We start from the raw sequence: 26,412 nt of genomic DNA, 5'->3' as shown, positions 1-26,412 counted from the left end.
GGGGGGTGAGGAGGGAAAGTGGAGACGGAGAAGTATGTGAGGGTAAGTGCAGGACGTGTACGAGGACGGTGAGACGGTGGCGGCTGCGTCAGGGAGTGGTGACAGACGGGTCGAAGGGTGAGGTCAGACGGGAGGCGTTCGAAGTTAACATCGGCAGTGAGAGTAGGGAGCAGGCGGAAGAGAGCCCGGAGAGGTGGAGGTCGGAAAGTCAGGAGGAGGGAGACGGAATTAGAAGGAGGCTGAAGCTGCGAGGATGAGGTGAAGATCCGGGAGGTGGGCCGTCCAAAGAGGTGAAGGTGGAGGGGGTGGAGGTGAGGGTCAGTGGGGAGGATTTGGGACAGAAGGACAGCTGCAAGAGTGAAAGGGAAGGTTTATAATATGTCAAAGGATCTGTTGTGATTTATGGTCTGGAGACAGTGTCACTAACTGCCAGGGAGGAGGAAAAGAGGAAGACGTACGGAGGGCTGATGTGACAGATGGAGGCAGATGATCAGCTGCAGCGATCGCTGAAGGGAGAAGAAACAACAACAACAAAAAAAGACTAATCGATCAGTCAGTTTCTGGTGAAATGTTTGCAGCCATTTCCTCTTTTTCTGATAGATTGTTCTGCTTAATAACGGCACACAAATCAAAATTCAACTTCAATGAAAACAATCGGTTATTTTTCAGCATAGAATTCAAAATTAATACTTATATGTATATATATATATATATAATATTATCTTAATTAAAAAATCTGTCCCAACCACAGGTTTTTTTCTAAACCAAGGACTGTTTTGTTGAAAAAGTAATCCTTGCACCGACCACTTGGTGTCGCTGTTCAGTCACAACTTTCGTAGTTAAAGCTGCTGCTCCTTCAGGTCGGTGTCTGGTCAGCTTTCATCAGAATCCGACAGTCCATTACAGCCTCAGTAGTTGTTGTGTAACAGGAGTTGTCAGATTAAACCCGCAGATTTACCCCACTCTCACGGAAAAAGGCGAGTTTACACAGAGAGCTTTGTTTCAGCATCTTTAATGTGCAAATGTGGAGATGGTGGAACAACACCAACAAAAATCATATAACGACTCCTCATCTGAGGCCTCCGCAAATGATTTAGGTGAACTCAGGCTGTCAGACTTGAAAGTGTCTTTTTCTCGCTGCATCCATTTATCGCAACAAAGCCAGGCTGAGGAGAAAAAGACTTTTCCTCCTGATTGTCTTCCTGCGTCAAAACATTTAGATTCACATTCTGAAGGCAGCTGCTGGCTGGGAGTTCGTCCTGCAGACGTTGAAGCAGGAAATCTTTGAATCCTCCAACGTGACGATCAATAAAAGTGGTTCGAGGGGTGACACAGAAATCCCGCCTTAGCTGTTAGGTCACGTTGTTCCCCGCAAGAACTAAATGTGGGTTAATAAGGGCTCCAGAGGCAGGCAGGGGATGTAAATAAATAAAGCTTTACTGAATGAAACAAGAAGCCCTGTAAGTGTGAGACGTCTGGTAACAAAATCCCGAGGATGAGGAGGAGACTGTGGCCAATAACAAAAAGAAAAAGACTAAATGTATAAACTCAGGGAGGTAATGATTAACCAGAGGGAGTTGAGGAAATGAGTTAACTGAAACTAACTGGGATAAACAGGAATGAAAGCAGGAGCGGATGGGTTTAAAAGCACGAAGGACTTACAGGCTTAAGATGACAAGAAGAAGACACAAATTACAACAAAATCCATCAATCGAGAGAGGAATTTCCCCCCTCTCATTAAAAAATACAAATCTAAATGTTGTAGAGTGAAGCTCACATGGACCTGATGCATGGGGCATAGCACAATATTCTGGGGCCTATAAACCTGCCTGGTGGGACTCCATGCTCACCTGATCAGTATTACTCGTGCATTTCTTTCTCGTGATATGAGACAAAGATTGAGAAAAGGCCTACCTGCCAGATTAATTAAAGTCAAAACGGTTCGATTTCCACCCATCTTTACTTTGATTTGTGGAAACAGAAGACCGTTGTTGTTGGAAACAAAGACGTGTCGGATCACTCCAATGCCTCCACCAGGTGCAGGCGTGGACCAAACTATTTTGTACCTTTATAAAGGGCCTCGGAGGACATCCATCATCACTGCTGATGCCAAGTTCAGCCTCCCAACCGCTTCATTCAGTCAGGGTGAATTTCAATATGACTTCAATTCGTTCAAAATGTTAAAAAATAACGCAACTCAGAAAACCCCTTTCCTTCCAGGCTTGTTGAGGGCCCCTGTCTGCAGAGGGCCCCGGGTAAACAGAACTCTCTCCACTCCCACAAGTAGGTTACAGCACTGTGCAAAACTCTTGAATCATCCCTCACTGCTTTATGTATCCCTTCAGAGCAGTCGAATTTTCTTATAACATTTTTAAAGTAACTCTTTGGCTTTCCTGAAGGTCTCTGAAACTTTGGCTGCTTTTTTTTACTCATTCGGTTTGTTTGTTAGGCTTCTTACCTCTGACCTATGAATCATTCAGACGTGGAAAAAAGCTCCTTAAATCAAGGAAAGAGCCCACATTGTATTGACGTAACTCAACTGAGCCAAGGAGCAACTTCACAAGCTCATCCCTAAGAAACCCGTTTGTCCCCATTTCTTTAGCTGAATCTATGAAAAATACCAAAGAGAGCCCAGTTTAGCCCTTACAGAATCTTAGCACCAACTTGGCGATAAACAGAAAGCTATTAGCTGAAAATAGATAATTAACTGAAGGTTGATGCAGCACTCAAGTCCTTACCAGATGTTTTTTTTCCTGTCTCGGGACACCGATCATTTGCTGCAGGTAGCTGTTTAGACCTGACACGAACTCCTCTGTCCTCCGCTGTCCTTGTTTTATTATAAGCTGCAGGACGTGGGGCACAATCAAAAACCGGCCAAGAGAAAAAGCAGCCCAAAGTCATTCGAAGGCCAACTTTAAAAGAACCTTCAGAAATCCCAACGAACTGTTGATCCAGACCACCTAAAACGATCACGAGAACGTCTGACCGCTTGGAAGTGACGTCCGACCTAAAATCTCTACAAGCTGCCGGGTTTTCAGCAACATTTAAGCCACCAAACAGTCATGTAGGATCTCTGTTCTGCGGGCTTTCTGAAGAAAGCAAACAGGAGTGGTTTAAAGGATAATATCAGTCCTGGAGCTGGTAAGTCAGATAACGTGCGTCTTCATCTGTTGGCTGGTTGTCGTTGCCACGTTGAGCAGCAAAAACAACAACTGAAGCAGCCCTCCATGTGCTCACCTGTACAACCTCCAGCACACCCCCCACCGCCCGCTCCCCGTGTCCCCTCACGTCAGCGAGGTGTCGAGCCCTGTGACTCGAGCCGCCACACGAGGCCAGGGGAGCTCTCCCTCCCGCTTCAAGAAGACCTGCTGCCTTCCATGAGAACGTGACCGATTTCTCGCCCGCTGCACTTCGACTTCGTTCCTCCCCCTCCCTTCAAACATGAGGGCAGCTATGTCAGCCCGGACGGTGGGCATGTGACGCGCGGCGCGGGCCGGCGTTCAAATGTGCGCCTTGGGCCATGTGTGCGTGCATGTGCGGAGTGACGCGGCACCTTTTACAGAACCCATTCAGAAGGTGAAAGTGAGCTGAGTCACCGGTGTCACGTTGGGGCACCTGAAACCTAACCTACTTAATCATCAGCTCCATGTGGTGATTAGACTCCTGCTGTGGATGAAGTCACTCTGTGGGATTATTTTTTCCTTTTTCCTGTAAGATTACAAGGAAGTCTGGCTGCCTGGAAGCAACGTCAAAAAAACCCCAAAAAACAGTGACTTCTCTTCTTTTTATGCCGAGGTTTTAAACGAGAACAATTTTACGCTGAGCAGAGACAAAGTAAAAACCATTTTGGAAATATTCTTATGCACGATCGCATGTAATATCATGAGATCTTGCGAGATCTGGTCGTGCTCAAACCACGTGCTGAGGATGACTCTCAGCTACAACCACACCAAAGTTTAGCTCAATATCTGTAAAACCGACTGAGTTATATCCATTTTTCTATTGGCTAATGTCAGTTAGCTGTGGTGGCCATATTGAGTTTTAGATGTGCAGTGGCAGTGATTTTTTTTTTCTTGAGAGTTTCATTAAAACTCATCCAGTGGTTCATGAGATATTTAGCTAACAGACAGACTTCGAGAGGTAATGCCAAAGTTTCAAGCAAAAATATTATGCAATATGTAGCGTTCAAAGACTTCCACGCCAAATTTTAACACAACATCTGCAAGATTGGGTGAGTCATCGCCATTGCTGTGTTTCCCAAGGTTAGATAGCTGTGGCGGCCATTTTGAATTGGGTAGGTAGGTAGGTACATTTATTTATATAGCACTTTTCAGCACAGGGCGACTCAAAGGGCTTATTGGGCTGATTAATCAGTTGTAGATGTACATCCGATTATTAATTTCTGAGAATTTAATTAAAATAAATCCAAAGGTTCATAAGATATTTTGCTAACAGAGAGAAAAAAATTGACTGATAGTTAAAAGCAACGTTTCAAAAACAGGTCTCGCGCGATCAGTTAGCGCTCAGAGTATGTGTTAGAGATATATCTGTTAAAATGGTTGAGTTACAGCCATTTTTGTGTTGGCCAGGGTCACTTAGTGGTGGCAGCCATTTTGAATGAGGCTGATTCCATAGGTTAGTCAGGTGTAGATGTACGTGCAGGTTTTTGAGAATTTCATTAAAATCCCTCCTCTGGTATGTGAGATAATTCTCTGAAGCTACACACACACACACACACACAGACACACACAGAGACAAAAACATTATTACCCTTCGCCTTCTGAAGCAAGCATTTCATAACAAACCTTTAATAAATAAAATTAATGTGACATTTTTATGTAATTTGGCACAATTTTGCAGAAGACACATCATAAACTTGCTTTTGCAAGAATCATAAATTAAGCTGAAGAGTGTTATAAATAAAAGAGAACTTTCTTGTCTGTGATTTAAACTTTAGTTCAGACCATAATCAAATATTTAGCCATCATTTTTATTTTGTTATTTTTTAGTAATTAGTGTCGTTTAATGTGGAACCAAAATCTCTGATGGTTGTCATTTTTTTACAGAGAAAAATATCACAGCCAGTTAATATTAGATGTGATAAAAATGTATGGTTTCAACTCCAATGATACATTAATTATAATTGTAATTCTACTGTATGAGTTTTTTTTATTTTAGAACAGATGTGCAGTGCTGTGATGAGGTCTGCTTCTTCATGACGAACCGAGGAAACATCTGGAGTCAGGTGTTGATTGGACGGTTTATTTTAACGCAGACCAGAAAAGGTGCTCAGATTACAGAACGAAGCCACGGTTTGGCTTTCAAAAACGAAACGGCGAAAACAAGAAAAAAGAAGTCTTCCCGGCCCCGACTTTTCTCCTTGAAGCGAAACGAGCCGTGCAGAAACCTGTGGAGGAAAAATGGTTGCCAAGCAGCTGTGGGCCGAGGTTGATGCCTTCGGGGGGAGAAATGAGAGTTTGCTGCAAGGTCACAGTTAGGGAACACCTACAGTTTCAACCAGGAGTCTCCTAATTACTGTTAAAAGAAGAAAAAAATAAAAAAGAACTTAATTGGGGGACTGGGGCAGATTTCCCAGACAGAGAGCAGACGGGTTAGAAGTGGTCAAATCAAAAGCCGGGCGCGGTTTTATTAAAACGCGAAGGAGGTGAAGCATCACTGAGGACAAGTGAAGGGGTGATGATCATCAGACTTTTTTATTACTAAGGAAAGACTGCTTTAAACAAGTCAAGAACAAGTCCAAACAACAAAGGTGAAGCTGAATAAATGCCTCGTTACGAAAGGCTGGTGATAAATCGCGTCTCTGTGTGTTTGTCTGTCTGTTGGCAAAATATCTCACGACCCACCTGATGGATTTTAACTAAACTCTCAGGAAATATTCACTGGATGTGCCTCTACAGCTGATTTGCTTTCAGAGTCAACCTGATTCAAGATGGCCGCCACAGCTAGTCGACCTCGGCCAACGTAAAAATGGCTACAGCTCCGTCAGTTTTGTAAACACTGAGCTAAATGTTGGGGTGGTAGTAGCTGAGAGCCATCCCCAACATACGCTTTGAGCACAAACAGATCGCACGAGATCTTTGGTATAAACTGGAGCAATCAGCCCTGTCTGTCTGTTAGCGAAATATCTCAAGAACCACTGTGCGGATTGTGATAAGAGTTTCGGAAAGTAATTGCTGGATGGACACGAAGAGCTGATTAACTTTCTGAGTCAACCTGATCCAAGATGGCTGCCACAGCTAATCCAACTCAGAGAAAAGGCCGGGAGTCTGCAAGCTTTACAACCAAAATAGCCAAACCTGCTCCTTCTCTCATTGTCTAGAGCCTCAAAACCAACTTAATAGTTTAAATAAAGATAACACCCCTCATTAGGTGTGAAACTAAAGATCTGTAAGAAATTGTTGCAGTTTTACATGTTTGAATAAAAATTTTTAAAAAAAGCGACCAAACACCTGTTCATACACTAAACTGTCAGCTCATGTGAGTCTTGTCTGTATAATTATTAAATTATTAATAAATAATTAAACATATACATTCTGACAAACTTTAAGAGTCATTAGGCTTTTTTTCTGAGCAATAATTATGGGCAAAAACCGTCATTTACTTTAAGTTTCATGACCTTTTTATCAAAGGTAAGTCTTTTCTTTTTTGTTATCATCACAATATTTTTGTAAAACGCCTCATTTCAGTTGCTTGTATTATAATAATTTATAATATGTAAGCAAAAACCGCCATTTTTGTTGTTTTCCCCCTAACAGCTTGCTTCAAATGGAGTAAAAAAGTTCAAGTTTTTGGAGAAAAATCCTCCTGTGTGGCTCAAAGTTTGGTTTAAAGAGAGCTAACGAACTACGAGTGAACTGATTGCTACATTTCTCTCCTTGTGTCATTTGGTTATGGATATCTTATTTACATATTTGCATGAAATTAGATGGAAATTGGCCTTTTTGTGTCATAGTTATGAGTATAAATATATATATATTCGTGTAGGCTCTGGTTAAGGAGCCTCTGGAGGGGGACTAAAGACACACAAGTGGCCCTAGAGCCATAGTTTGCAGACCACTACCTTAAGGAATGGAGCTTTTACTATATTTATTTGACAAAACCTTGTTTTTGTTTCTACCTTTGAGTCAAAATGAGAACTCAAGGGTCATTTTGACCCGAGCAGCAGGAAGGTTAAGACGATATAAACAGGTTAAAGCAACATAAACTAAAAAACATACAATGAAACCTTGTTTTGTTGTTTTTTTTCCCCACTTTATTACCGTAGAGGTGCTGCAGGATAAAAACAGATCCGCCTGAGGAGCTCCAAACGGTCCTCTGACCTGAGTGGATGCTTTCCGTTCACATTGTGAGAAGCATGACGGCGAGAAACATGTGAGGCTTCCTGACTCAGGTTTTCATCAGCCGTATGACTCGGGTTACATCATCGTCGTCATCATCATCATCATCTCATGGCTGCTCGGTTCGAGACGGTTCTAGATTTGGCAAATTGATTTCACTTATAAAAGAAGATAACATTTATTTAAAAAAAAAAACAACCTTTTCACGGGATTAAAATATACAGAAATATAAAAATATACATGCAGCATTTCCAAAACACAGTAGATTTGTGGATTATTGCTTTAAAAGGGATAATTCAGTTATTTGAAGTGGAGCTCCAGGGAAAGGATGTGAACAATTACTATCTTACCTGTTGTAGATAGCTCTTTGAAGCAAAAGTTTGGAGCAAAAGTGTTTAATTCTGACCAGACTGACGAGCTAAAGGCTAGTCTGAGCAGGCACAGGTCCGAAAGTGGTCGAACTGCCTGAAAATATGCTGTTTTAAAGCCTCAGAAGCACTGGTAGAAGAAGTGCCCAAGGCTGCACAGGATGTGCTACTGCTAGCTGCTGCTACTTACGCTCCATGTAACTTACCATGTAATTTATAAACTGATAGAGGCGTAAAGGTTTATAGCTAAAATAAAAACCTTTAAGATTGGAGTTGATTTGAGACGCAGCATTCCGCTTCGGTCCCGACGGCACCCAGACTAGCCATTAGCTCGTCAAACCGATCAAATTACGGTCTCCAACAAGTAAGATATTATTTGTTAATCACCTTTCTACAGTCCCCCATCGCTGCAAGCTTTCTGTCAGATAAATGATTTTTTTTTAGTTGATTCTTTTCTTTTCTATCAGTTTTTCTCAGATATATTCTCCTCAGCTCATTGTGGGAACAGTCGGACAATTGCTTTTCCTCACAACGGCGTTCACCTCGAGCCTGAATCCCCCCCCCCGAACTGTGACATGTCTGCCATTTTCCTCCCACTCGCCCTGTTTGTATGTGTCCCTCCCGCGCCCCTCCGTTTCCTCAGAGCGGCTGATCCGCCGCTGCCAGTCGCCCCCTCCTTTCGGCGTGAGTCACCGCCCGGCCTTCCCCGTGCCCTCTCATCACATCACCACCACCCCCCTCTCTAAGTTTAGCACTAATCTGCAGTTTCTCAGACAGCATCTGCACGGCCCGAACAGATGGGGTGGCTATATTTGTTGGCGCTGTCTGACATCCATAAAGTACACATGCAACTTATCACCGCACAAGCTTTTTAGATGAACGTTTGCTGCCTGAATAAACGCTTGATCTAATCTTTAACCTTTCCCTGTCAGACTTGTATTAAAAAAACAAACCTGCTCACATGCAGTGTGAGTCGTCAGGTGCTGTTATGTAACGGTCCATTTCTCTCTGACCCGCTCTGAACTCTTCCGCTTGTCTTTTAATCGACGCCGAGGTCAAACGAGGTTACGGACCGACTTAATTGATTTAGATTTAATTCTTTAATCTGAGCAATTGAGTCGTAATTGGACCGCTAACTAGCTACGACCTCTTCTCTTAATCCTCTCATCGCCAGATTATCTGTGGAGATTTCTGGGCTGGCCGAGTCTCGTCTGTAGGTTTCGTATTGTTACCGACAACATCAGCTCGCTCCGCCGGTTTAGATGCCAAAGAACACAAGAACACATTTACTTGTTTTGAGAGGGAAACTTAGCTTTGGGAGGAAAGACATTTTCCAACTTTTACAGTATGTATAGTTGGAAAATGTCTGATGTAAACTTGGTAAAACTTTCAAACCGACCAAAATTTGTTCACTCAGAAGAGTGAGCAGAAGGTCTTACAGGACAAACATATCTCACCTGGTGGTAAACTTCAAAACTTATTATAATGACAGCTCATCGTGGTAAAATCAGGTGAAACTAGGAGACAGAACAGTTCCCATTAACTCTTCTGCCACTTCTTTAAACTGGGCGTATTATGATGAATACAGGCATGACTACAGGCTCTGGTTCAGCAAAAAGTTGTCCAGCTTCGCCTTAACATCCAGCTTCTTTTAATATATTTAAACAACATTATTCTTCCTCCAAACTTAAGCAAGACGAAGTTGGCTTAAAAAGTAGACGGAAACAGTGACAGTTCAGTCTTAAAACACGCCCATCATCACTTGAAAACTCTGCTCAAACTGCTCTATGATTTCTTTTTTTGTTGTTGTTGTTGTTGTAGACGTTTTGGTTTAAACGGTTTTGGACCAGCCTGTGAGTAACCACACAGAGAAGTACATTCTTCAACCAGAGCCGGCATATTAAACAACTTTTCCCCTGTATTATTATTTTTTTTTTGCTAAGCTTACAGCACACATCAAGATTAAACTCCGCTGGATTTCCCTTAAATGTCAAACAGTTCCTTTAAAGAATAAAAATATGTTGTAATCCTCGGGATTAGCGCTCAACAATCAAAAGTAAATTTGGGGGGAGGATCAACGAATGAGTTTCTGTGAATTCACATCTAGGGTACTTCCGAAAAAAAGTGAATTTACTCCCATCCTAGCATTTTACGGGAAACAAAAAAGGCTTAACTCTGTTATATTTGTCGCTGTGCTATGCTAAGCTTTGCACAGAAGAAGAACTCTCATCGAAGTGTCGGATAATGGGGCATATGGTCTTCTGGGTAACCATTTTCTACCCCATATTCCCTCTAAATCTCTTTCGTGCCTCTTTTTGACCCCGTCTGCGTTTTTTTGCGCCGCATATAAAGCAAGCATATTTGCTTCCATCTCCCATCTTCTACCCGGAGAAGTCTCTCCAACGACCCGACGGTTCTGCAGCTGACAGCTGAGCCGTCTGGCCCGCACACAAACACATACCCGAGCTGATGAACACGACCGAAGCTGTGAGCACGTTGGAACTTGATAAGTACTGCTCTGGCCAAATAGAGGAATTAATGAGGGGGGAAAAAAAAACTAACAGGCTGCCCTGGTGGGACTCGGCGGCGATGTGTGTGTGTGTGTGTGTGTGTGAGAGTGCATAACAAATTCAGATCTCAAACGGCTCTGATGCACTGAGCAATGTGGACTCTGGCCCTGCATACATATGTATCGCAACTGTGGGAGCTAAGAGTACTTTCCGCTGCATCCAAATGTGTGTTTTGTTTTTGCAGTAGTCACACTCAAAAACATGAAAAAATGAAGACAGAAAAAATAAAACTAATTTGCACAATTTTATGGCTTTCTTTGAGGAAGAAGCAATAATGTTTGTTGTGATTTAATATATCTGGTCTCGGTAAAGACAGTCTTTTAGGCTTGATTTAGATCTTTTATTGATGTAAGTCCCTTTTAATTGGGTGGCTCAAATTCATGTTTTTTGGTTTATTGTCAGAGTTATTTGCATTCAGACTGAGCTATATTGCCTAAAGTATCCACTCACCCATCTAAATCATCGAATTCAGGTGTTTCAATCACTTCCATGGTCACAGGTGTATAAAATGAAGGACTTGGGCATGCAGACTGCTTCTACAAACATTTGTGATGGAATGGGACGCTCTCAGGAGCTCAGTGAACTCCAGTGTGGCACCATGATGGGATGCCACTTGTGCAATAAGTCCAGTCGTGAAATTTCCTCGCTACTAAATATTCCACAGTCAGCTGTTAGTGGGATTATAACAAAGTGGAAATGATTAGGAACGACAGCAACTCAACCATGAAGTCGTTGGCCACTTAAAATGGCCGTCAACATTCTGCAATGTCAATGGCTGCAGACCTCCAAGCTTCATGTGGCCGTCAGATTAGCTCAGGAACAGAGTATAGAGAGCTTCATGGAATGGGTTTCCATGGCCGAGAAGCTGCATCCAAGCCTTATATCACCAAGTGTAACCTAAAGCGTCGGATGCAGTGGTGTGAAGCACGCTGCCACAATGGACTATAGAGCAGTGGAGACATGTCCTCTGAAGGGATGAATTACGCTTCTCTACCTGGCAATCTGATGGACGAGTCTGGGTTTGGCTGCTGCCAAGAGAACAGCTCCTGTCTGACTGCATTGTGCCAAGTGTAAAGTTTGGTGGAGGGAGGATTATGGTGTGGGATTGTTTTTCAGGAGTTGGGCCGCTTAGTTCCAGTAAAAGGAACTCTTAATGCGTCACCGTACCAAGACTTTTAGAACAATTTCGTTCCCTGAACTTTCTGGAAACAGTTTGGGGATGGTTCCTTTAGTTTAATTTTAGTTTGTTTAGTTTAGTTCAGTTTATTCATTTCATTTACAAAAAAACAAACAAAAAAAAATACAAATAAAGTAAAGTACAATTTAAATTAAATAAAATGAAAGGTAGCAGAAGAAGTAAAAAATCTTATAATGTCTGCCCCTTTTTCAAAAATAATATTAATTTCAACAGTAATAAAAACAAACAAACAAAAAAAATAAAGAGAGAAAAAAAAACTTTCAACTCCTCAAACATTAACACTTGCAAATACAAATTATACAATTTCATATTTCTTTAACAAGTTAACTTTTATCATTCTTTTGAGCGAATTAATTGAAACGGTATTTTTATAATCAGTATCCAGATTATTCCATAATCTAATTCCTTTGACTGAAGTACTTCTGTCCTTCAGGTCCTTCCTGTTCCAACATGACTGCACACCAGTGCACAAAGCAAGGTCCATAAAGACATAGATAAGAGAGTTTGCTGTGGAAGAACTTGACTGGTCTGCACAGAGTCCTGACCTCAGAATTAGAGCAGAGACTGTGAGCCAGGCCTTCTATCCATCATCAGTGTCTGACGTCACATATGTGCTTCTGGAAGAATGGTCCAAAATTTCCCGTAAACACTCCTAAACCTTGTGGAAATCCTTCCCAGAAGAGTTGAAGCTGTTATTGCTGCAAAGGATGAATTAAGAACGGGATGTCACTCAAGTTCACATGTGTGTGACGGGAGACGAGCGAAAACTTTTGGCAATATATTGCATTTCAGTGAAACAAAAATGAATCTTCTTGTATATCTTGTGCCGATCCTCCTGAATGAAGGAAAATCAATCAAACTGAGCAACGGGACTGATATTATTAAACATGACAGAAGATATATTGATTCATTCGAGTCATTTAAAACTGGTTCAACCAACCGGGTTGAGTTGTACCGAAGCTGACAGAGGACACGGTCAGAAATTTAATTTCTTGCTATTATCCTGAGAGAACAAAGCTCATTTGGTCATAAAAAGAAATATGCAGCATTGATCAACATATTACTGTTACAGAGCATCTCCATGTGTCATGACAGCAATACTGATTGGTGAAACTCGTGGTTAACACAAGAACTGCTCATTTTTACACTATAATCGTTTAATTGTCTTGTTGCTGTGGTAGCTCCATGGTCAGTGCCGTGGTTTCATAATCCTGAGGTTCGAAGCAATTGCCAAATCTTTCATGCGAGTTCGCTCTCTGCAGAATGAAACAGCTAAAAAAGAAGAAGAAAAATCACCTTATTGTCCTGAGAAAACAGGTTTCTCAAGACAACGAGATGAAACTAGTGAGGTTATTGTGAGATGAACAGTGATCTGGAGAATAACTACATAAAAATAATAAAAGATGCTTTAAAACAACATAAATGAGTAATCCTGACAGAAATAATATGAACGTATCAAACACTGTTCTGTGTATTTTTTTCATTCAGTACGTTATTTAGCAACTGTTAAATTTATATGCATTCAACATGAATGAATCATTTAACAAACTTAAACTCGATATATATGCAAACATATTTCTGTTTTATTAAATCAAGCAGGTGCCCTGGTTGTTTTCCTCAAGTGTAAGGTTGAAATCTTCCTGCTCCTGTTTCAATAAATACAAACTGAAAACGCTGAACCTTCACAGACTCATGGGTTTGACATTTCTGTTTTGATTGAACGACGTTGCCGTGATTTCTTTTATGAAAAAAACCCCCAAAAATCTGCTCATTTTTAACAAGACAATCTTGGCTTCCCAATCATCCCTGCAGCGATGACGCTTGAATAATCAAATCCGTAGTTAAAGGCGTCGCTTGGACACAGATCTCCCAGGCTGCGCTCTGCATTGTCACGATGCAGGTTATTGTGGATTTAGGTGACGGGAACCGAAACAGCAAAAAGCGTCTCTGTCAAAGTGTCACTACACGTGGAAGTGAGCACGCTTTTGGGGGTTCGTCTGTGCCTAATTACACGTGTAGATGTCAGCACATGGAGGAACGAGGCGAACGTGGCCTTGATACCCTGAGAGGCAGCAGCCAAAGTTTGTAAAATGAGTGCATCATTCTGTCATCATTACCATCTGAGGATAAATACCAGATGGTAAAATCCTAAAAAAGCAGATTTAATATTCATGGGTTATTGATCATTTCTCGGAGTTTTGCAGGCACTTTCACGCATTCTTTTATTCAATCTGCCTGGATATGCTGATGCAAGCTCGTTCTTCGTAATGAGAGTTCATTGATGCCTTTGGCTCATTATCTGCTGCGGTTTCATAACCAAAAAGTCCGTTGGGCTTTTTTTTTTTTTCCCGCCGCACTGCCCGGATATGAACCTGACCTCTGACCTCCACATCCATCTGATGTCAAACGTACACCAACTGTTTTGATAATGACAACGAGAACTCGAGCATTATGATGTCGATTGTGTAACACCGTTATCGCTATTACTGTGCTAATTCTCAGTAGACATAGGCTCCACAGTTTGAGCGCTCAGATTGCAGATCCTTCATAATAATAATGATAATATAAATTGAGTCGTTTCGTTATATCATCAGTGGTGGTCCATTAAAACAACACACTGCAATATAAACCCACTAACTCTGAGGGCAAATGTGTTCGGGGAGATGTTTTTGTGGAAACATTTGTTGGTATAATGGCCTGGGCATCACAGTCATGTGTTATCTAATTCACAATTATGTTATCTAATGCTTGATAATCTATCAAATATAATCACTGCACTGAATCCAGACAGTGTCTCAGCTCAACCTCAACCCATTTTACATAATGGTTCCTAATGGTTGCTCATTAAATTGATTGTAAAATATTCTCTGCCTAGATCAGAGTCATTTTTGCGGCTGAATCTGTATTTTTTAGTGTGAATGTTTCCCACTTTTGTCTTTAAACTTTTTAAAACATGCTCACAGCTCACAACGAGCTCAGAAGAAGCAGCTATCTGTCTGTTAGACAGAAGAAGATAGAAGTTCCTCGTTTTGCAGGAAGGTCAGAAGTTAAATACAGCGACCTTCTTCCAAAAATGGCGCACGTTTTTTGCCCGAATCCCAGGTACGTATGTGTGCACAAACATATCGCAATACCATCAGCAAACACGTTTTAGACATTTATTTTCCTTCTCAGATGGTTCATATATTTCACCGCTTGACATGAAGAAAAACTAGAAAGTCAAAAATTCACAAATATGTGTATTTACTGTTTAAAATCAGGCACTTGTCTGTTAGAACTGAAAACGGTGTTCAGCAGCGGTTCTCAGGCAGCACTCGAGGCAATTCTTTCATTGATTTTTATCTACAGGCATTGTATCAGGTAAAAACTGAAGTCTATGCAAAAGACAGATGCTGAATGGCAAACGTTCACCTCCAATCAGTAACCGGTGATTTGTTCCGCGAAGCTGCACTCGTTTCATCCAGTGAACGCCTTCAAAAAGCACAGAACAAATTAGCTGAAGTGGTTTCCAGCGGACCCAGTCATCCCAGCCTTCTGTAATCCCGCTAAACTTTGGCTTTCAGGGACTTTTACACCGGGGTGCAGATTTCCACTAATCTTCTGCAATGATTCAGATATTTTGAAATGGAGCACTCAAAGTTATGCACAATTATTATCATACCTGTTCCACATAGCTTTTAGGTCAATGAAACAGAGTTTGATGTTGACTGGATTAACAAACTAACTGCAATTTTAAAAGTTTCATAGCAGTTTCAATCTGTAGTTTTTAATCATCCTGTAGAAATGTTCCTTAAATTAAAATCGTATAATGTCTGCTTGTGAATATCCACGTTCGTCCCTAAAGTTTTTATACTAATCTTATCTCAGACATGGGATGACAATTTGAAATGGTCTATTTTGGGCTCTAAATAGTGGGGAAAAAAAGGTTTTATATATCTACACAGCCCAACTTGCTGTGATGTAATCACTCGAGACAATTTGATCCCAGGTTTTCAGGGTCTGTGTTCAGGATGATCACATTTGTCCAAGCACAAGTAAAACAATCAGCTGAAACAACACTTTAAGGATGTACAGACAAACTGACTGTATGATATAGTGAATTCAAGTACTTCATTAACACACCCCATAAAGCAGGGGTGGCCAATCCTGGTCCTCAAGGGCCACCATCCTGCATGTTTTACTTGTTCCTCTGCTCCAACACACCTGATCTGAATCAATGGGTGATTAACAGGCTTCTGCAGAACATGAAGAGGTGATTTAACCACTGAATCAGGTGTGTTGGAGCAGAGAAACAAGGAAAACATGCAGGATGGTGGCTCTCCAGGACCAGGATTGGCCACTACTGCCATAAAGGATGCCTTTTATTTAGTTTAGCATTAACAGCATATTAACACACGTGTCCACTGAGGGGTAAAAATAGTCTTGGATTCTAAATAATTGGCCAGAAATACATTTGTGTCCATTTCAGAATGGTGATAGAAGACAAGTCCAAAAATATCACTTGAAGAGATTAAAAATGAAGTGATGGACAGACAAATACATAACGATGACATAGCCAAGGGAGGAAGAGAAAAAGGAGATAAAAGAGGGGATTACATATATCAACAGCAGTAAGTCTGTGGGATGACACTGAAGGGGAGGGGATGACAGATGATGGAGAAATAATCTGGGAACATCTGGACGTCCTGTCTCAGAGGTGGTATCTTACAATAAAAAAAAAACATTTGTTCCCTTTTTTATAATCACATAAAGAATCAAAAATGTGACCTAAAATCATTATTTTGGTACATCCCGTCCTTAGAACACGACATATTGTTCCAGCTGATGCTTCTGTCTTGTGCATGTTTTACCTGACTTGTTATACAACAACCCCCACTAATCGGGCTTCTGAGCGTCCTGTAACTACTTTCACTGTTCTCAAACGCGGCCGAGTCAAACAAACCGCTGTTCACACGCAGGTGCGGCAGCGCTTGCTAAGATCGCCATGACAACAGGGACGGTAAGCGTCCGTGGATGAAAGCTGAAGTGCGAGGGTTCTGGGTTTTTTCTGTCGAGTTTGTTTTCCAGGTTGAGATGGTGAGAGTGTTTTCTCATGCTGGGCCGAGCTGCCTCTCCTGGCAGATCCTGCTCAGCTGTGGGTAAAAGAACTGATTGCCAGCAGGGCTTGTGAGGCGAAGCTGAGGCAACATTCACCGTGGAGAGCAGAGCGAGTAAAGGCAGCAGCATTGTGGAGAAATGTGGTCGGTTTGTCCTCCAGCAGTCTAAGCCTGTAGCAGCAGAACTAAAGGATAGCTCAGGAAACCAAAGCCAGCCCTAACTATAGGACTGATCAAAAAGGAAAGACTTAAAAGTAGACAGGCTGTCGGCCTCACAGACAGAAACTGGAAGTTGGTTCAACAAGAGAGGAGGCTGAGAACTGAAACCTTTGCCTCCCACTGTAGAAACTCTAGGAACCACAAGTAAACCTGCAGTTGAGAGCGAAGTGCTCTGTTAGGAAAATATGGAACAATAAAATCTTAAATATAAGATGGAGCTTGGTGGTTGAGAGCTTTGGATGTTAGATGCTGTTCTGGATTTGACAGGGTGGCGACGGAGAGAAGCTTAAACTGGAGAAATATGATCTTCCCTTCTAAAAAAACAGTCCTTAGTTGATCCTAAATGGTGCTGCCAGAGGTCTAATGAGACATTAGAACTCTGGCAGCAGCATTTAGGATCAACTAAGGACTTTTTTTGACAACCAGATAATAAAGAACTACAATTGTCCAACCTAGACATGTTAAATGCATGGACCAGTGTTTCTTTATCATTTTGAGACAAGATGTTTCCAAGTTTAGTGATATTATGTAGATAGAGGAAAGCTGTCCTGGTAACATTTTTTTAATGTGGGGGTTAAAAGACATATCATGATGAAAAATAACATCAAGATCCTTTACATTAGAACTGGAGGCCAGACTTGTGAGGATTCAGAGTTTTGTCCCCGCCCTGCGGGCGGTGCCTGTTACTCTTCCTCCACAGCTGCTGCCTATCTCCCTGATGAGCTCAGCCAGCATTTAAGCCTGCGGCTGAACTCAGACCTTTGCTGGAGCATCGAGCCTTTTGGGTTAGAGACTCAGCCTTAGATGACTGTGTTTATAAGAGAAAGTTTTTCCTACGCTAACCTTTTGTATTTTCTTTCACTTGCTCTCTGCCTCAGGAACGGCTGTTTCTGAACTTTGTAAATACCTGCCTGTCTGGATCTACGGATGAACATACCTGTTTGGACTTACCTGTCACTGGATACCTGGAACCGCTTCTTGAACTCACTTCCTGGACTTCACCATCTCCACGTCGCACTTCTCACCTCACCTGTAAGAAAGAGACACAAGAAACGATTAACTACGCTCAATTCGCAAAAACCTGAATCTGTACCTGAGACTCACCTTGCTCCCTTCCTGCCGTTTCAGATCCACCTGGCCTCCTGTCACTTTGCACATTTTTGTAAATCTGTAAATAAAACCACTTTTTATTCTGTCTCCGTGGCTGGTTTCCAGTCTCACTCCTAAGACAAATCCTGGTTTATGTCAAGATTAATACCATCCAGAGGAAGCGAGAGGCGGCAAAATTTTGTCCTAAGAGGCTCAGGTCCAAAAACCACTATCTGTGACTTGTCTGAGTTAAAAAGCAGAAAATGAAGCATCATCCAGGTTTGTTTGTCTTTAAGACATGCTTGTAATCTAAATAGCGGATTAGATTTTATCAGGTTTCATGCAAAATATAACTATCGTCAGCAAAACAATGAAAATTTATCCTGGGCTGTTTAACTTTACCTATGTCCCAAAGAACCACATGTTAAAAGTCCAGCAATGCTACAGTTAACACATTTAGCACTAAAGCAGCTTTGAAATGTTATTTGAATTTAAAGTCTTCCAGTGATCATATTTTTGCTGTTTTCTTTTAAACCCATGTTTCACAGAAATGGTTTCCTGCCACGTTGTAACAAAAAGTTACCTTCTGCTCCGAGACTGGAGACTGTGGCCATGAACCATAAAACACATTTACAGGATCCCAGTACTAATTACATTTGCTAAATACCTTTCAAACTGTCCTTCTGTATGACACACTCGAACAGAACGAGGCCATCTCTAATGCGAGTGCGCCCTCAAAGAATGAAAAGTATGTTTTTTATGTTTTGGTCGGAGAAGTGTTTCTCGTAAAGTGATTTTGCAGGAGTGTTGAATCACACGCTGTTAAAATCAATAACCATAAACAGAAGTCAACTTAATCTGGAGTCAGTAATGCCAACGTCAGTATTTTGGAGCGGTCGTGTTGCTGCATTCGTGCACGATCCTCCTGATGGAAGGTGATAGAGACGGTTAATGGCCACTTCAGCACTTTAGCCTCACTAACCACAGCTCTGCTTTATGGTCTGTGACTTATTACTGCAGGAGACCAGCAGTAAATTAGAAAGCAAAATGCCGTGTGTGTTTGGCTTTATTTCATTTCAGTATACTCGTAGTTTTGCATTTCTGTGCGCTTCACGCCTATTTTCTGTTTAATTTGGTGAATACTTCACAGTAGGTTCTGCTTGTTGTGTTTGTTCTGCTAATAAATTGTGCCTCCCACACACTGCGTTGCACGATATGAAGTCTTTTTGTTTCATTGTGTTTTTTGTTTCGTTTTCATCTTTGTCTCAGGCTTTTGTGTCTTTAATTGATTTGAACTCAAATAAAAGAGTTTCTGAAAACCTTAAGAAAACACCAAAGAGAAATGAAATTATTGGAGATAGTTAACTACCATCCATCCTTTTTTTTCTTTACCTGCTTCTCCTTTCCGGGTCGTGGGGCGCTGGGGCCTATGTCCAGCGGTCATCCTGGACAGGTTGCAAGTAATAGTTAACTTAAATAAGTAAATAATCAACCGTTTCTCATCAAACTGTTTTGACTTAAATAAGACTCTTCTTCACCTGCATCTAATCCTTGGTTTTTGTTGTTGTTGTTTGCTTCTGATGCTATAATCCGTCATCCTAAATTTATTGTAAACTATCATCAGTCATTGTTACTTTGACTCGAAAGAATTTTAATCCAAATACTTTGATTTATGGCCAGCGAATATCTGACCAAAGATTGTCAGCAAAGTGAATTTATGTTGGTGTTAAATTATAAAATATATAAACACTAAGGGCAAATTTTTATTTTAAAAAAATTATCCAAAACCACATGAACTTAACATGTTTTTCCACATGTAAGCCCACAGGTAAAACATGTGATCACATGTGATGAGATTAATGTGTTAAAATGTTTCAGGATCCCACAGATAACATGTGCTGAACCCGTGTTTCACCTGTGATTTTCCACATGTGAAGTTTGTGTGTTTTTTTTGTTCCAAATTCAGACAGGAGACATGTCCAGAAAATGTCTTTAACAAGAGAGAATCACCTGAATTAAATTAACATGATGTTTATGTGTTATTTTCCTCAAGGGTGAAAGCTAATATCTAGCATTTCTTGAATAAATGCTACTTTTTTATACTATTTTTAAACTGAGATCGTTTTATCTTGAGAAATAACAGCGTTACCATTGTTTTGGTCAAACTTTGAAAATACCGTAATGCTGTATCACATGTAAAATGGTGAGATCTCAAGATCTCATGCAACCAGATTGGAGTATGTGTTGTGAACGGCTCTCATCTACTACCACATCAAATTTCAGCTCATTATCTGTAGAACTGACAGAGTTGTAGCCATTTTTGATCCCTTGTCCCATGATCCCTTGTAAGTGCAATCAAGGCAACTGATTAAACCAATATTTGAAGATGCTTTGCTTCTCTTTCTAGGAACTTTTTCAGTTCAAATCCAAAAATGTGGACATCCAAGCTTCTGATTTACTTACCAGTATAAATATTCTGTTGACTTCAGATCTAGGAGGGACTATGCCATGTGTTGTAAGATGAAAGTTTTTTTTTCCCTTTCCTTGATGTTAACATTGTTAAAAACATACATAAACCTCTGCATATCAGTGTGAGCAAGATGGCTAAAGCACCTCAAAGAATCGTTTTATTCACCCTCATACAGAGCTTCCTTTTATATATATTTGACTCTATAAATGCAGCTCTTTTTATTCCCATTCATGCACCAAGCAAATTGGGGTCACTGACACTTTTGAAAGTGTTAAACAAGCTGCGAGAACTTTCAGACAAGGTGTTACTGAGTCATGACCAAATCTAAACTTTGTTTTATCCTTTTTTTCCTTTTTTTTTTTGCTTGTTTTGAGCGATTATTTTTAAAGGAAACTATTAAAAGTGTCTGAGTTCAATGTGTTTTAACGTTGATTGCTTAGTCTGACTCAAAAGACGGGGCCTTTCAGATGGACAGAAACAATTAGCAAACATTACATAATCATTAAACACATTTCTCTTTTTGAGTTCCGTTCTCTTTCTTCTCCTTCACTAATCCTTCTAAATTCTTCCTATTTGCCTCTTTTCTCTTCAGTTTGTTTGGATCCGTCTCAGGCCTAACAAATGGTCAGTTAATGAGTTTGTTCAGAGACAGCCTTGAACGGCTGCTCTTCCCACGACGGTACATAACACCCACCAACTCAAAGCACACACTGCTCTAATTGTTTCCCCTTGGACAAAAACAGAATTCTTTTTTAGATCCATCACCGAGCAGAAACAAACAGATTTTTGACAGTCACAGTGAGCTCTGTGGTACAACGAAACCTAACAGAGACTGTCGGACGCTTGAAATGATTCAGAGGACAAAAAGTGAAACTTTGATTTGCCCTGAAACAGAAGAAAGTTGGGCCAGAGTGGTTCCTTTACGTCTGTAGAGCACATTTTCTTGTACATGTAAAACAAAGACAGAAGAAAGATGACATAATAAGTGCATTTACGAGTAAGTTCAGGTTATATAATACGTCTGAATGATCAGCATTTTACCTGCAGTAGACAGCAGTCTGAGGGATTTCAGTTTGGAGAATCAGTGAGACATTCTGATGGTGGAATCAAGGTAATAGCTTCTTAGAAAAGGACCCATTGAAGAGCAAATTTACACCTTTAAAAACAACTCAAATCTTAAAACATTTCAAGCATTTCAAGCAAACACAGTGTTTGTTTTTGGATCAGATAGTTACTTTAGTCACAGTTTGTTTTGCAGGACGGCGTTGGACATGAAACATGCTGCAGTGGACTGTGTTCGAACATGAGTTTCACATATGCCACAAATTAATTTAACATGTTTTGACAAGTTAAAATGCGATGACCACGTGGGGAATAGACTTATATAGCACTTTTCTAGCTTTACTAACCACTCGAAGGGAATTGTTCCTTTCCACTGTCGCCAACATGTCGCTCGGGATGAGAGATTGTGACAAAATGAAGTTTTCACGCAATCTGCTGGCTCCCTTAGATAACTTTTACTAATTGGCATTTTATACTGTGAATTCTTTCGTACAATGTCTTTAGATGACTTTTGCTGTGAGCTATATAAATAAACTCAAGTCAATTTAAGAGAAAGAGCTTTCAAACAGTTCAAGCTGGGACTTAGACACCTTCTAGCTGCCATCTTTGTGTGATTTCTTAAAAGGCCGAGGCCTTGTTGCGCCTTTGAGCCACCAAGAGAGGTAGAAACAGAACTGTAACGATCGAGGTGTGAAAAAGTAATCAACTTAAGAGTGTAATGTAGTGACATATGTGTGACGACCAGACTGTATGATTTCAAAGCCTAAACAACAATAAATAGATTTATTTCAGAGGAGATTGATGATGATGCACAGTAACTTCATAATTAAAAAAAATAATTGGGTTAACCACAAAGAGAATCACATTCATCATGTTTTTGAAAATGATCTGAGGGAGACGTCCACCACACATTTAACATGTAGTGCTCCGCATCACTGCAGCTCAGCTCTGCTACACACCTCTTTTGATTTCTGAAAGCTCATGTCTGTGCTGGACGTGGGTGGCTCAGTTACAGATTTATGAATGTCCAGAGACAGCTTCATGCAAGTGCCTGTATTTACCCATTCACATGCAGAGCACAGCCTAGGTGTTGTGAAGTATAATCAAACTTTGATACTTTGATTGCTAAAATGATGGTACGCTTAGCTTATGATCAGATAAAACGTACAAACTAATTATTAAAATAAAACATATGTGCTTAATTAACTGAAAGGAGCGAATGGGGCAGAATCACAAATGAAAAGCTGGGTAAGTGGGGTGAGGGAGGCCGAAGGCTCCAGGACATCATGACATGGGCGAGTGAGATAAGGTAGTCATCTTTGAGACGGAAAAACAAGCTGCTGCAGCTGTTTGTGTGCAGAAACCCTGCTCTTGGGCGCGGTTTATAGTATAAAAAGAAGGTGAAAGGGGAATCATCTCAGACATTTTTGGTGTGTGTGGTGGGGTTCTCCGGGCTTGGTGAGTTGTCTGTCTCCATTCGGCTGAATGCTTAAATAAATGTATGATTGATAATTGAACCTCTGGTCTGAGACTCTTTTGTGTGTCCGTCTTTTCTGCAACATCAAAGTTCCGGTGAGAGAAACGAAGTGGTAAGGTGAGATTCCTCTGAAAGGAATAAAGTCATGGCTTCTCAACAGTGTTTAGTGTTTTGCCCGAGGACGCTAAGACGTGGCAGATTAAGAAGGGATCAAACCACCAACCCTTTGATTGGCAGACAGCTGCACTTCCTTCTGAGCCACAGACGCTGATATACAAATGGAGGCTGTTTACCATTTCCACATGTGAAGTTCATGCTGGATTCCTGCAAGGGGTTGGCACCATTACTTCCTGTTTATTTTGCAGTGTAAGTGTTTTTAGCACACCTGTTCTGGTGTTGTAATCAGCACACCTGTTTCTCATGTTCATCAACCCTCTGTTCATTTATAACTCCAACTTTTCTTTGTCCATTTGTCAGTGTTTTTGTGTTGTCATGGTCTATGCTGCAGTCCTGTATTTTCCTGAGATGTGTTGGTTTTGAACACAGGAAAAAACAAATTATAATCAGTAAGTTTCCTCTTTGTGTCTGCATTTGGGTCCTCAAGCCTCTGCCTGGCCTGTGTTGTTACAATAATAACCAATCAACTTGTTCAATAATTGGTTTTGTTTTATTCCCTAAATGTCAAACTTGTCGCTATTTATGCAAAACACAGTGAATACTTTTGTGTTTGTCACAAACCGACTTTCTATGGTTAAAAATCAGCAACATATTACAGTAACCTTGTGCAGAATGACAAAACAGAGCAGTATAACAACTAAAATTGTCACTTCTTTACAAGAATCTCAAAGGCTGACAATTCCTCACTTATTTACTGAACTGAACTGTTTGCTTTTCTCAGTCTGCTTGTCTCCTGAAACCAAATCAAGTGTACAGTAACAACGTCTGAGCAAACAAGAAGAAGAGACGAGCAACAATTATGCATTATAGAGTGAAAATCCTTAACCGGCAACACTAAGTATGGGGTTTCGGGTTTCACGGCTTGGAATTGAGCTGAGCGCATCGTGGCATCAAACAGGAGAGGACAACGCAGCACATTAATGGTTGAGTCATGTGAGGGAATATGGAGCAGCTGGTGAGGTAAACACGGCTAGTGTTTCTGGTGATGTAAACAGTGTAGTATCAGTGGTCCACCTTACTGGCAGTCATGATGTCACCTTGCTAAATGTGCGATAAGACAAAGTGCCACAGGAGTTTCTTTCTTATCAAAGTTCATTGACTCCCCTTCCCAAAGCATATCCTCATGCGTGCATGCATAAATCCACGGGCTTGTACCTTTCCCAGTCAGATGCAGTCTGTGAATGCATGCGCAAACAGAAACAATGGTGGTCTGATGAAGGCACAATAGCTCCTGTGTAAGCCTTGTGAGCGTTGCCGTGCCTGTCTCTGTGGGACTTTAATGTATTCCAGAGTCGCACAGAAAGGAAGGCTTCAGAGCTGAGTTTACATTTCGCATCATTTGACTAAAACAGCTCAGCTCTCACAGTCTGCTCCTCAGAACCAGAGCTGGACTTTGCTCCTGTGCCATAAAAGTTATATCAAATTACGATAACCATTACAGGTACAACCTTTCAGGTTGTTGTTTTACACGTCCTTCTCCACAACTTCCTTATCTGCTCTGGAGCAAGGTGCACTTTCACACACCTTCTTCAGTGTTTTCTCTTAGCGTGCAGCTGACCCGACGCACGTACACCTATGCTCGTGACTGAGCATGACAATGCTACCCGCATCACGTAAGATCAGTGTGCAGCGAGGGAAACGTCACGTCTGCGCTGTCTTTATTGCAATATTACAAGCTGTTGATTTGCATGGTTTGGTTGTTTTAATGAGTGGTTATGTACTGGCAGCCAGTGCTATAAGAAGAAAATACCAGTTTTTTACTCTTACATTACCACCCCCGTCTGTGCCTGTTGTTGCCAAGGTAACCCAAGCTGACTGACCAATAGGAAGCAGGACCTAATTACAATTTACCCCCGTCTGCTTGGTCCCCTGTTTCCATTCCTACATCCATCTCTTTTCTCTCTACATGAACCTCTCCCATCCTTTCAGCTCTTCAGTTCTCAGCTCGACAGAAACAAGAAAACGCTGCTTTTACATCGATATGTGAGGCAGTACTCACTGTCTCCCTGGCATCTGTCAATTAAGTGTAGTCTGTCTAAATCCATCTGATCCTCATGACCTCGACAGACCACACAACCCAATCCAGGTCTGACTATAATAACCAGGCCTTTTTGTAAAGAATCTAATGGACTCGTCTCTTTTTATTAAGGACACAAAGATCAGGACTGAATGTCTAGAAAAACAGCCCTAAATACAGTTTGTACTCTGACCGTCCTTTTGCTTATCCACAAAGCAAATGTGCAACCTTTTTTTTTTTTAACAGCTGTATTAACACTGGCAGCAGAACAAGAGTCTTTAATCCACAGTAGGTGTCTGCAAAGATATGCATAAGTAGGATTTGGCCTACTGTTATCTGTCTGATACTTACGGATGTTAAGATGTAGGTCAAGGCAGTTTATTCGGATGAACACTGCTAAGTTGAATGTGCCCGCTCTTGTGTTTAATCCACTCTCTTCTTTAATGGGTCAGACGGACAATCTGAGCGACGCTGGTCTTGTTTAGAGTGCTGCACATTTCCGCATTCAGCCGTCCACCCCAGAAAAGTCAACAGCTGCAGCAATAAAACACTGACAAAGGCAACAAGGAAAACAGACGAAGCTCAGTGCAGAAATGGCACGTACCCCACCCAAAACACTTTGAAACCCACCGCCCAAGCCCCAGAGACTCATTCACGGCGATATGAGCAAACTGTGATTTCACTTACTTGAGATTTTGAAATGATATCACCAGCTTGGACATGGATCTGTGATTTCTCTTCAGAGTCCAGCTTTTTAAACAACCGCTGCTCAGCACAGCATCAGTGTTCATGACCTCAGTCATTCCGGTTTCGTGTGCAAGAGCTTTTCATCCGTTTCTTTATATGAGCCAGGAAACTTTCTTAGCCTTGCATTAATTTATTTCCTTCCTCTTCTTCTCCCCCATCACTTTTTCTGCTGTAATCAACTCACTTTTCATTTCCGATCTGTCCAATCGGATTCAGACTGTCTCTTCCTCAACAGCGGACTGGTTTGTTTCTTTGCAGATCTGCACAGCGACACGGAGCTGTTTCTGTTGTCCCCTAAGATAAATTTGGCTTTATCAAGACAGGGATCGTGTTTCTCTCCTCACCCTTTCACGCCGCCTTGCTCCCCTTTTCTCTGGGTCACCACCTCTAACATTTTTTTTTTTTAATCTCTCCAGTTTCTTGTATCTCTGGAAAAACTTCCTCCCCACCATCTACACTTCCAGCATTTTATTTCTTCAATAAATGTCTCTCTCGTGGTCATTTCCTGAACTGGCACACTGTAAAGTAGATGAAATAATCAGAATCATGCACTCATAATTGGCC

At 41.2% G+C, this 26,412-nt stretch overlaps 3 long non-coding RNA genes across 4 annotated transcripts; 1 reads left to right on the top strand and 2 right to left on the bottom strand.

Annotated features, from left to right (window-relative positions):
- Window positions 1-10,679: 10,679 nt before the first annotated feature.
- Window positions 10,680-20,707, bottom strand: LOC119617749. Its single transcript, XR_005234145.1, has 3 exons — window positions 17,914-20,707; window positions 17,761-17,839; window positions 10,680-12,766 (listed from the first exon to the last, which is right to left on the bottom strand). It is a non-coding gene; the product is annotated as an uncharacterized LOC119617749 (long non-coding RNA).
- Window positions 17,366-18,006, top strand: LOC112450793. Its single transcript, XR_003039489.2, has 3 exons — window positions 17,366-17,594; window positions 17,688-17,841; window positions 17,938-18,006. It is a non-coding gene; the product is annotated as an uncharacterized LOC112450793 (long non-coding RNA).
- A 106-nt stretch (window positions 20,708-20,813) lies between the features above and the next one.
- LOC119617750 lies at window positions 20,814-26,175 on the bottom strand. 2 transcript variants are annotated; one of them, XR_005234147.1, is made up of 4 exons: window positions 25,789-26,175; window positions 25,453-25,651; window positions 21,410-21,462; window positions 20,814-21,310 (listed from the first exon to the last, which is right to left on the bottom strand). It is a non-coding gene; the product is annotated as an uncharacterized LOC119617750 (long non-coding RNA). The 2 variants fall into 2 exon arrangements; XR_005234146.1 differs by having other exon boundaries at window positions 20,814-21,462.
- Between the last annotated feature and the right edge of the window lie 237 nt (window positions 26,176-26,412).

The sequence above is a fragment of the Kryptolebias marmoratus genome, linkage group LG16 (assembly GCF_001649575.2).
Source record: "Kryptolebias marmoratus isolate JLee-2015 linkage group LG16, ASM164957v2, whole genome shotgun sequence".
NCBI lineage: Eukaryota > Metazoa > Chordata > Actinopteri > Cyprinodontiformes > Rivulidae > Kryptolebias > Kryptolebias marmoratus.
Note: the sequence above shows the minus strand (reverse complement) of the source record. Positions and strands in the feature narration are given on the sequence as shown.